This window comes from Mixophyes fleayi, chromosome 5, assembly GCF_038048845.1.
Source record: "Mixophyes fleayi isolate aMixFle1 chromosome 5, aMixFle1.hap1, whole genome shotgun sequence".
Classification (NCBI taxonomy): Eukaryota; Metazoa; Chordata; class Amphibia; order Anura; family Limnodynastidae; genus Mixophyes; species Mixophyes fleayi.
In genome coordinates, this window is record NC_134406.1 from 138,766,541 (window position 1) to 138,778,995 (window position 12,455).

General features: G+C 39.3%; 1 long non-coding RNA gene across 2 annotated transcripts in view; it reads right to left on the reverse strand.

Annotated features, from left to right (window-relative positions):
- LOC142158672 (uncharacterized) overlaps positions 1-5,253 on the reverse strand; it is a 163,882-nt gene extending 158,629 nt beyond the window's left edge. The window contains exons 1-4 of one of the 2 annotated variants that reach the window (XR_012692841.1): positions 5,167-5,253; positions 2,889-2,959; positions 2,688-2,790; positions 2,273-2,371 (exon numbers count right to left, since the gene is read on the reverse strand). This is a non-coding gene — a long non-coding RNA (uncharacterized LOC142158672). Of the gene's footprint in view, positions 1-2,272; positions 2,372-2,687; positions 2,791-2,888; positions 2,960-5,166 lie in introns of those variants that run through there. The other variant, XR_012692842.1, reaches the window with a different exon arrangement.
- Positions 5,254-12,455: the final 7,202 nt, after the last annotated feature.

Genomic DNA, 12,455 nt, shown 5'->3' on the forward strand with positions numbered 1-12,455 from the left:
TTTATGTATGCAGCATGTATTGATGATTATGCACATGCTGGTTTGCTAGTTGGGGGGAGAGGAAGGAAATGCTTTTGAAATAGAGGAGAATGTAGCTGTGCATGTGGCTGCAAGTGAGGGAGGAATGCTGTGGCTCCATTACTTGATGCAAGGCGTCGGGTCCCACGGCCCCGTCTGTACCGCACACGTCGGTTACTTGATGGGGTCCCTGAGGATGAGGTGATAAGATTATATCGCCTATCCTCAGATGCAATTTATTCCTTATATGACCTCCTTAAAGAGGACCTGGAACCAACAGTCCCCATAAACCATGCTGTGCCTGGATTGGCAAAGCTGCTTGGGACATTGCATTTTTTAGGGTCGGGAACTTTTCAACTGACATTGTCCGTAATTGCGGGTTTCTCCCAATCCACATTTTCACGGAGTTTGTTCCAGGTCCTTAAAGCCATGAAAAAACATACTAGGGAATTTATTAAATTCCCACAGTCTGAATTAGAATGGCGGGAGGTCAAATCCAATTTTTATAGTGTGGCACATATGCCAAATGTTCTGGGTACAATAGATTGCACCCATGTGGCACTCACATCTCTGCACAGAATGGAAGAGAGCTTTCGAAACCGAAAGCACTTCCATTCCATGAATGTGCAGATGATGTGTGATGCCAGAAAAAAATTCCTAAATGTTTGTGTTGGCTTCCCTGGTTCCTCTCCTGATTCTTTTATTTTGCAGAATTCAGGACTGTTCAAGAGGTTTGAGGAGGGAGATTTTCCTCATGGATGGCTCCTGGGTAAGTTATATCAAGGTAATCGCTATTAATAATTATTTCTAAAATGAGAAGAACAGTAATAAAAAAAAATATATATATATTTTATTTTTTTATTAGGTGATCCAGGATATGGGAGCCAGGCCTGGTTGCTCACTCCAGTGTCCAATCCAATTTCTGATGCTGAAAAAAGGTACCAAGCGGCACATATAGCAACCAGAGGTGTAATTGAGCGTACCTTTGGGCTACTTAAGAGCCTGTTCCGCTGTTTGGACAGGTCCGGCGGTGCGCTTCTGTACTCACCATCATAAGTTTGCCTTATTGTTATTGCTTGCAGCATTCTGCACAATATCTGTTTGGCAAATAATTTGGAGGTAGAGATAGATCCTGCTGTTTTACAGGATCAAGACCTTTCTTCAGCCACAGCATTTGGTCGGGAAACAGGAACTCGTGAGCGCCAGCGTTTCATTTTGGATTTTTTTTCATGTAAGTGTGAATTTTCTTATGTCATTTTTTTTTTTTTATAAATATAATTTAAATAATAACTAATATTTTTTTTTTTTTTTTTTCAGGACTTCAAATTAATTAGTGGGAGATATCTCAAACAATCGTTCAGCGTTCGGTTAAAGTTTTTATATATATATATATATATATATATATATATGTTTTTATTTTAAAATAAGTTTAATGTTAATAATAGTTAGTTAAGATTTTAAAAGGATGATTGCAGACGGATCCAGCGACTGGATTTTGAAGACCAAGTCCATGACACTTTGCAAGAGTCAGCTTCTTGGACAGGTGGGTGTCATCATTTTTAAACTGCACTATGCTATGTTCTGTGTAATGTAACCTTATTTAAAGTATCACTACTGACACATATTCACACTGAAATTACCTTTTTTTATCTTTTCCTTTCTCCAAAATCTACCTGTCACAACCATTTGACTGTGGATTGCAGACGGAATCAGCGACTGGATTTTGAAGACCAAGTCCATGACACTTTGCAAGAGTCAGCTTCTTGGACAGGTGGGTGTCATCATTTTTAAACTGCACTATGCTATGCTCTGTGTAATGTAACCTTATGTAAAGTATCACTACTGACACATATTCACACTGAAATTACCTTTTTTTATCTTTTATTTCTCCAAAATCTACCTGTCACTACCATTTGGCTGTGGATTGCAGACGGAAACAGCGACTGGATTTTGAATACTGCATGGATTATTGACCCACTTGTATTGTTTTTTTTTTGTTATATATAATGTATACTGTTGAAATACCACATAAATCTAAACTATAAGAGAAATGATTGCTTGGTTGTACCAAAAAAAGTTATTCACTCTTTAAAATGTGTTAATAATTTTTTTATAACCAATATGATGTGTTGAACAAATATTTATTTTCCTTTTATATTGTACAACAATCTATATAGATTATAATAATGAAAGACACATGTTTTAAAGAAAAAAATATTTTTTTTTAATAATTAACATATTTTCTTTTTGCAATAAAATTTCTATATCATTAAGTATTTTAGTTTTCTGTGGTCTTTGCTTTTCTCCAATTTCTTGTATTTTTCACAGTAGTTCTTCTATCCTCTTAAGTCGTCTGTGAATTAGGAAAAAAATATATTCTAATTAAAAAAAAAAATTAAAAACATACATACAGACAAACATACAGTTGAATTAAAATTGCAACATTAGCATCATTGACAATCAATCCTCTATTTTATTTTTCATCAGGATTAAGTATTATCTTGTAAAAATTAGTGATAATATTTCTTGAACTATGTATTTTTTATTGCACTGTTAACATCAATAACATTACAATAACAATGAAAATATTTTACAATGATTGTTACAATTGTAAAAAACATTAGCATATAAAAATATTTTTCATATACATTTATATATCAATAACATACCATGGTTAATTATATGTTAAACTAAATTCTTGTCTTTAGTTCTTCTTTGGGATAACATCATGATTCGTAGCATAGACCATTAGATAATTATGAAATCTTTTGTCTAAGGGATTTAAACAGAAAAAATTTATATATAATACCTAATAATATAAAATGTAACATAATCAGATTAATGTAAACACAAATATATATTACACTTACCATTATTAAATATTCTTCCACTATTTGAAGGATTACTTGCATGTTTTCATACTAACTTTGTGTATTTTCAACTACAAAATGAAAATATTTTTTTTTTAAAAAAACATACATATACGCATATTCATATACACTTATACCTATATATATATATATATATATATATATATATATATACATACACACATATATATGTATAAATGTGTGTATATATCTATATATGTATATATATGTATATATATATGTATATAACAGAAATGTATATCTTTATGAACTTTTAAAAATATCCAAATACATACCTTTTTACATGTAAGGTTCATTGTGATCATCAAAATGAAATATTTCAAAATGTTCAAACGTTGAAAACTTTTAAAACTTGTTGCTCCATATTTATAAATTAATCAATTATATCTTCTATTTCTGAAAAAAATAATTTTGAAAAAAAAATAATTATTAAATAAATATATTTTTACTAAAAATTTTGTTTATTTGCGTACTTTTGTCTTACTAATTATTTAATATAAAATATGACCATAGATTGGGTTAGTGAACGTAATAAATATTGAAGTATTAGATAATAAAAAAAAATAGATTAACATTTGACTTACGTTGGGGGTAGATTGCATCACTGGATCCTCTGATGATGATGATGATAGCAGTCTTCTTCGTGCAGATTGCAATTCTTCTGGGCTTGGCCTTGCAGACTGCACTGTCAAATCCAACGGTATCTCTGGGGTCCTTAAGCTGGTTATAGCACTTTGAGGTTGTCCTGTTTGAGGGATGGTTCCTGACACATTCCACTCTGGAAAGTTAACAGAAAGATTTTCCAAAAGCCTTCTTGAGCGCATTTCTTCGTTTAAACTTTGAAGGTTGGTGGCTATGAGGATATTTGCTGCTGCAGTCTGTTGCTGGTTCTGCGAAATTTGGTCTAGAGTATTGGAAGTTCTTCCAATACTCACTTCGGTTCTTTCTTGGGAGGCTAAGATTCCAGAAAGAATAGTGGCAATGTCTCTATTGGTGTTAATCTGTAATTGCCTCTGTTTTAACATTTCCTCTGTAAGTCCAACAATGGCATCTTTGATTCACCTCACTTCCTGCGAGTTTTCCATTTCTCTTGCAAATGTTGTAAGTCTAGGAAAACTAGATGTGGAAGGTGCACTTTCTCCACGTTGAATTCTGGATTGTGAGGTGTCTTCCAAACGCTGAAATGTTTGCTGCAGGGCCTCAAAAGCTGTGGTTGTTGTTGTAGCTATTTTGAAAGAAAAAAAAATAAAAATAAAAATATACACATACATACATAGAAACTCACACCTATTTATTTAGAAAGATGCTATATTGTTTTACATTATTAATAAAAAAAAAAATTATGACTCTACACTTACGCCGAACCACAGGAATTTCTGGTGAAAACGTTAAAGAAACAGAATGATGGGACTCTTCTGATTCTGGATAAATAAAACATAATTACATTTTTTAATGACGTTAGTTACATTTATCAGTATAATAAGGTCAGTATGAACTTGGCACTTTGTATTGATGATGGAAATGTACTGCTAGGTACACAAAACGTTTGATTTATATCATAAACAACCAGGGCCCTCTTAACAACGATTTGGGCCCCCAGCTAAAGCCGTGCACCTGGACCCCTATATATATATATATAACAAAAAAAATATGATTATATATATGGGCCCTGCAGGCCAGGGGGGCCCGTCAGAGGCAGCGCAAGAAAAAAAAAAAACTGAACCTAAAAAAAAAAGAAAATACTTACCTTTGGGACAGCTGCCAATCCGGCTCCCTCCCTGTTCTCCTCCTCCGTCACATTCCGCAATGCTTGACTGGCGGGCGTTATGATGTCACACCCAAAATGCACTGCCAGCGCCACACGGAGGAGAACAGGGAGGGAGCCGGATCGCCAGCTGTCCTAAAGTTAAGTATTTTTTTTTTCCTTTCTTGTGCTGCTTCTGACGGACCCCCCTGGGATGTAGGGCCCCCGGGCACCTGCCCATTGTGCCCAATGGGAAAGACGCCCCCGTAAACGACTAACCTATATACCTTTAATCAGTGGCCTATGATGAAATTTAAAAATAGCTGCAAAGTGGAAATTTTGAAGTGACGGAATATTAAATGAATTTAAATGGTTTTTATAGTTTTACTATTAAAGCAGTAAGATAAGTGACGGAATAGCACACCACCGTACATATACACCACAGGTTTGTCAACTGCCTTTAACATAAAACACTATACTTACAAACATTGTCCAAAGAAAATTTTTACTAACCATTTCCAGCAAAATGACATGTTTCAGTATCCTCAATAGGGGTTACATCACTGTCTGCAGCTCTTGTCTCTTGTTGCTTCTCTCTCAGGTTTTCTAAGGATAAACAATAAAACATGTTGCTATTATTATCTAATTGTAAATGATTTATTTCCTCATCAACATATTATTTTAAAATAATGACAATTTGAAATATTTATCAAATAAACAAAAAAACAAATGCATTGCAATGTTGATTGTAGAATTTTGTGGATTTTGTGTTGATTAACGTGCAATAATATCTATTGTTCATCTAGTATTGTGCGGAGCTTGCCTGGTGGGGACAAAGCCTACCTGGTCAGGAAAAACCAAAGTTGACATTTAGATAGGTTGCTAGAAGTTTGGCAAAGAGTTTTACATCAGCATTGATTAATGGGATGGGACGATAAATGCTTTGACATGTTGCGTCTTTGTTAGGTTTGGGGATAACCACTATGGTGGATCAGATGGATTCATCATTGAACTTCCCTCCTTGTAAAATATTGTTGAACAAGTGGGGCACTAGTTCTTTGGAGAATGTTTTATAGTATGACATCATGAAGCCGTCCAGGCCAGGGGCTTTAGAGTTTTTCTTTGATTTCAAGGTAAATGTAACTTCTTTGTCAGTAATATCACGGTTCAGGGAGGAGATCTGATGAGGAGACAGTGTGGCCAAGGAACACATGTTTAAGCATGAATGAGGGGCCTGAGAGTCGGCTTCCGAGGTGCTGTGACCTAATGAGCCAGAATTAGATTACTTATGCAGGGTTTCTAGGTCTTTAAGTTGGGAAGATAGATTGTTAAGTGTCTCAGTACGCTCCTTCTTCCACAGAGAGGCAAATTGGATAATGTCTTCCCTAATTACTGCTTTATGGGCTTCCCAGATAGTGGGGGTTGGAACCTCTGAGTTTATGTTGAGGTCAAAGTAATTTGTTATGGCTTCAGATATGTTCTCCTTGAAAATAGGTAATTTGAGGAGAGTCTCATTTAACTTCCAGGAGGTCCTGCCCCGGGGGTTTTGAAAGAGGTCAACTGAAAGTGAAAAAATGGAATGATTGGACCACTAATTAGAAATGATGTCGACCTGCTTTATATGTTGGAAAATGTGTGTGCAACCCGTAAACATATCGTGGGGAAATGAGTAGAATGTGTCCCTAGATTAGGGGTATAGCACTCAGCAGATGTCAAAGAGTCCAGCCTCAGTCACCTGCTTTTGTAAAGTTTTTGTGTGTGGGGATAGTGAGGAGGTGTCATAAAACTTACCCGTCCTCGCTCCAGTGCTGTCCGCTTGGGGCGGGGAATTTGAACTGCTAGTTATTTAAACCTCACTCTGACACTCGGTGAGTGTCGGTGAGTGTCAGAGCAATTTGTATGCTTCCTGGCTCCTGATTCCTCATGGATCTCTGTGACTTCTCTGTTCCTGATCTGATTCCCGTGTACCATTTCTGCCTGTTTGATCATTCTGATTCCTCTGCATTTGTATACAGACTCGGCTTGCTGACTATCCACCATGGTTATCTTGTGTTCCTGACCCGGCTTGTCTGACGTTGCTTCTGCCTCCTGAGTTTGCCATCTGTCTGTGTACCGAACCTAGGAATTCGCTCATGCTGAGACTGCCTGCTGATCCTGTATTGTTCTGTCCAATTGTGTACCAGTTACGCTTGTCTGACTACGTATTCCTACCTGCTCATCTCTCCTCTAGTGGTATATCTAGAGGCAGACCAGAGGACTGGGAACTGTGGACTCCCGGCAGCTAAGCCCATTCCACCTTGCGGCGGTTCTTGGTGAACACTGGGGAGTTCATTAGACTCCACACATTGGTAAGCCAGTGTAAACCGTGATTAGCTTGAAGATCCAGTTTATCCATTACAGGGGGTGAGTCTGGTAGCTGATCTGTCTAGGGAAGGCTACATAACAGTATTAAAGTCACCCCCTAGGAGAAGCAGTCCCTTATGTGTGTGGTGTAAGCCTGAGAAAAAATGTGAGAAAAAATCTGTCCTATGTTGGGCACATAGATATTTGCAAAGGTCATTTCAAAATCTTTCCCCTTAAGATGTGAAACCGGCTCTCAGGATCAACCTTGACTTCCAACAAGATGAATGGGACAGAGTTATGGAGCAGTATTGCCACCTCATTTTTGTTTGTAGAATAAGAGGAATAGTATGCCATGGCGTATCTTCTCGAGGACAAGGAGGGATGGCTGTCTGCCTTGAAATGGAAGAAAATAATAAGCTTGCATATTGTATGGTAAAGCATAGAGCATTTCTGGGGAGTGTTCAAACCCTTGACATTGAGAGAGAGAATTGTGAGAGACATAGCTAGATAAACAAAAAAAAATGGGGGAGGGAACCCCACGTAGAAGGAGGTACTGCTAGAGAAGAAAAGGTTGGTTCCCAGATATAGTATTAAAAGTTATTGAGCTGTGAGAGGGGAAAAAAGGAGGGGAGGGAGGGAGAGAACAGAAATGGGGGGAAAAAAGAGGTGAGGTTGGGAATAGGCAACAGACAGCAGAGGAGAAAGAGAGTGTGAGGGCATAGGCTCGAGCCTCACAGGCAGAGGGGTAGCTCACAGGAAGAGTGTCTAAAGACCTGGATAACCGTACACTAGGTGGGATCCACCTATATAATAAACTACGTCAAGGTACAGAGTGTGGAGCACAATTAAACATGTGCGCTTGCAAGAGAAAAAAAATTATATAATTCCCAGTATATGTGGGTGCGTGGACTAAGGGGCAGAGAAAGCCCCCCATCCGTCTATGAGAAAATAGAAAAAACAAAGTGCATATGTATTAAGCAACCAGTTATGGCTGCACCTGTAAAAGTTAAGTGGAGAAAATACAGTAGAAGATTAAAGAGAAAACTTTTGCTACTAGACAAAAACAGGTTAACAACAAAGCATGATATTGAGTAAAAGGGGAAGAATACGTATTTGGCTCCTCTTTAACAGAGAGTCAGGACTGCAATTCATGGGGCTTGTTGTGCAGTTAAGCTCTGGGAACCCTCTCCAGTGTCCCGTTATGGACTTGAAAGTCTTTGCCGTCATCTGGTGTGCGAATCAACATTTGTTGGCCTTCCACTTCGACTACCAGGCAGAAAATAAACCACTATTGATATATATGTATCCATTGTCTCTGAAAATACTGGTTACATGTCTAAGGTCTCAACGTTTAGCGATCGTTGAAGGGGCAAGATCTTGGAACACCTGAATGCGACATCCGTCGAAAAGGGATAGGTTCCTAACCACAGAGGAGATGGTGTCCTTAGTCTAAAAGAATAAGACACGCAAGATCACATCACAAAGAGGATCAGTTTCCTTCAGGCGAGACCTCAGAACTCTGTGTTCTCGCTCTATCTGTATGGGATGGTGAGCCAGTGTAGTGTGGAGAAGAATTTGCTTACATATTCTTCTAAATCTTTTGGTTCAACTAATTCAGGAATCCTCCATTTTTGTCTTTTAGAAAACTATTTTCCTTTAACAAAAAGTCCAAGTCGAGCAGCTTCGTTTTGTAATTCAAGTGTAGACTCCACCTTATTTTTGAGAAATGTAGTTCTTTTGGATATTGTGATCATTTCTGATTTGAGGTCTCCTATGGTCCTTTCAAGTTCTGTGGAGAAGTGCGGTCCACAATTAGGTTGCGTAATTCGGCAAAATCAGCTTTAGTGGAGGGTACCGTAGTGCTTGGAGGGTCTGAATCATTTTGTGCCCCTTGGGGGAAGAGGAGAGGGGAAGAGGTAGTTGCTTTGTGTTGACGAGCGAAATGTGTAATTTCACCCGCCGTACCGCTGCAACCTCTGCCAACTGGTTTATTCATGTTGAGGGCAAGGTCATGGGGAACCTGTTTGTTGAGTAGCGATTATGCGGCAGACAGGTAGGTGGTGAGCCTGGATGACCTACGTGGACATTAGAGTCTGCAAAGTGTTAAGTGAGAAGAAAGAGTGCTGTAGGTAACTTGCTGCTAAATGCACTTTACATGTGGGAATTCCCGTGGGCTCAAGCAGTTCTGTTTCCTGAGGTTGATCAATATGTGGAAAGATGTCAGCCCAAGGTAGTGTGGCTGCACAGGGGACAGATTACCACTCAAAGTCTTGTGGGAGTCGTTCGGCAGTGTCTTTACTAATGGTGTGCTCCCAGAACAAAGAGCCAACAACAGTCTAGGTACTGGTTTGGTATTTAGGATATCTATGTCAGTTCAAGTACTTAGACTATGAAAGCCAGATCTGTACTTGCTATTAGAGTCAGGTGCTGTCTGGGTACTCAGGCAGTGTGTTGCAGAGCAGAAAACATCCACCGACAAAGCCTTTCTCTCCGGATGGTGTAGAAAGAAGTCCTTCGAGAACCAGGAGTCCTCAAACGATCCATGGGGGCTGTTGGGAGTCCAGTAGATTGTTTCCCGAACTGGGGATGATCTCAGGCAATCAACCGGTCAACTCCGCCCCAACCGGAAGTGAAGCATCAATGGTGTTTGCGACACTACACTCCGAGGCTGTATAACCGGAAGTAGGCCTCTTCTCTCGAAAGCACCGCGGATCGGACTAGGAGTCGGCAAGGAGCATCGAAGCATAGCAAACACAACAAGGTGAGCACCCCGATCAACAAGGCAGATCCGGAGACAGATGAGTGAAGCGGGATGGGCACCAGGTCGGTGCAGGGAACCAGCATTAGATGGGGAATTCCTCTCCCGAGAGGGGGTCTACGAAAAGGTGTCCACTGGTTGCAGGGCAAGAGTCCAGGTAGAGACGGTAGGTCCGAGCAGCGCCGGTAGGCCGCGAACATCCACGTACAGCAGGCTCGTGGTCCAGATTCGCCTTTGTCACAGCCGGATACCCACAGCTACCCTTGATGGATGAGGGTGAGCTAGGGCTTGAAATAGGATGGGAATCTCCGAAAATCAGTTATAGATTGGATTCGTTGCAGGGAGCTCTCACAGAACGCATCCATCCAGCATGGCCCCCAAAACACGTCCCGGGGACCAGAAAGTTTGACTAAAGAAGTTTTGCACTTTATTTATATTTGTACATATTCATTGCAGTATGCAATTAAACATATGTTGATTTATTTAATACGGTTCAATATTTATAGGTCACAATTGCTGATAATTATAAATGTATGAAAAAGAAAAATGTCTGGCGCTCAGAAACAAACAATATATAAAATTCGCTGTGTCAGCATATACATAAAAGAGAATTTTGTGCACAATATAGCTATATTGGGGTTAAGTCATCTGCCAGTGCCAAGTCCTCTCCTGTAGCTGAGTCCCTAAACTAGTGATACAAATTTATATTCAGGGTGTTCCATTTAAAACCTTTCTCTGAATCTCCATCTTATAAAGCCTGCTGCACCTGTAGAGACTGGTCAACTCCCAAAAAGCAAACTAGAAAATAGTGAAAGAGAAAAAGGTGCGCTTCTTTAAATAATAAAATGTGTACAAGTGAATAAAATAATTTAAGACAGCAGCCAAGGACAAATAAGACCAGTGTACAAGTGCAAATAATAGAAATATGTTGTCTGGCACTCAGAAACACGCAATATATAAAAATCACTGTGTCAGCATATACATAAACGAGAATTTTGTGCACAATTTAGCTATATTGGGGTTAAGCTCATCTTCCAGCATCAAGACATCTCCTGTAGGTGAGTCCCTAAGCTAGTGATACAATAATAATATAATATATAATAATATAAATTTATGGCAGACCCAAGTTGTGTTTGAATATATTCATGTAACACACAGTACCTGTCATCAATGTTTAATTATACTGATCAATTTGATTTTAGCATTTATCTCTGGATTACTGATATTGATGGTTCATGATTAACACTGATATTTTTATGGAGCAGATATACAATGTAACATCTTTAATCCATACTGCCCCTGTGTGCCATGTAAAACAGGAAATTATCATTCAGGCATAAACCTGGACAGTCACTGGGGTCCTGACATATTTCTCACTGTTTGCAGCTGGGGAAACTACATTTTTCATTAGCCTCATCCACAACAAATCATGGAACAAACCCATGTGGAGCTGCCTTCTTGCTCTCTTCAGCCCAGATGAGAGACAGAGAAGGAAGGCGGTGGAGTGTGGTCTGCATGTGGGGTGCGCAAAGCCAAGCCACAGCCAGCAATATAATACAAGAGCAGATGTAATCAAGAATCCCACTGCTCCAGGATCTTCAGAGTGATTGTCAGGTGTGGTGCTCTGATGTTTAGGGACCCCTGCAATCTATAAATTACTGCTCTCCTCTTTTATAAATTACCATTTGTTTACACCTACAATCTGGGGAACTGTACATGCCCAGCTCCCCTCATTCCCACCACAGGACAGATTCATCTTCTCTGGGATTTATAAATCTGTATGCAGTTCCCTAAGTAAGCACAACTGGTAGCCATGAAGCCAGATTCACTGATCCAATTTCCATTCACCCACGCACCTCTCACCCATTTGTCACCATATCTTACCACTAGCCATTTTGGTAACTGATTCTCCCAACTATTGATAAATGCAGTTGTTCAGGTTATACACTTTAATAGCTGGGATCACAAACACATTACACATTCATAAAGTATACAAACTGGGGACAAACACTTAATAAATTCATGACTTTAACATTGATTTTGGCTAGTTTAACCACAAGCACCCTTTAATTCTGAAACATGCATACTGTTTTAGCTCAGGTAACCCTTTTATTCTACACAAAAAACTGAACATCAAGTGTCAAGCATGTGGAAAAAACATGACCTCATGTAAGCACAATACTTCTAAGGCAGTAGTCAAAGTGGACATTTAGAAGTGGTGGTGTTATGATTCTGCCTATACTTTATATGTGGCAGCAGTACCTCAAATCCACCAGAGGTGTTGCTGTTCTGCCCCTAAACTTTACACCATGCCTGTAGGAGTTAATCTCCTTACCTGATTAGAACTGCACCTGTCTCACAGCTTCTAATACCTGCCTCAATCTGTGCTCTGTGCAGTTCATAATTTATACCTGGTTGCTGCTTGTCTCTTGTTTATCCCTGTTCCAGTATTGCTTTGCTGCTGTCTGATCTCCTGTTGTGACCCTCTGCCTGATTCCCGGACCCTGCTTGTTTGCCTTTTGCCCTGACCTCTGCCTGATTACTGGACCATGCTTGTTTGCTTGTGACCCTAACCTCTGCCTGGCTACTGGATTCTGCTTGAACTCTTGTTACCCTAACCTCTGCCTGGTCACTGGACTCAGCTAGTCTGTTTGCTTCCCTGGAATGCCTTGTGCCTCTGGTAATCTGGAATCCTGATCCC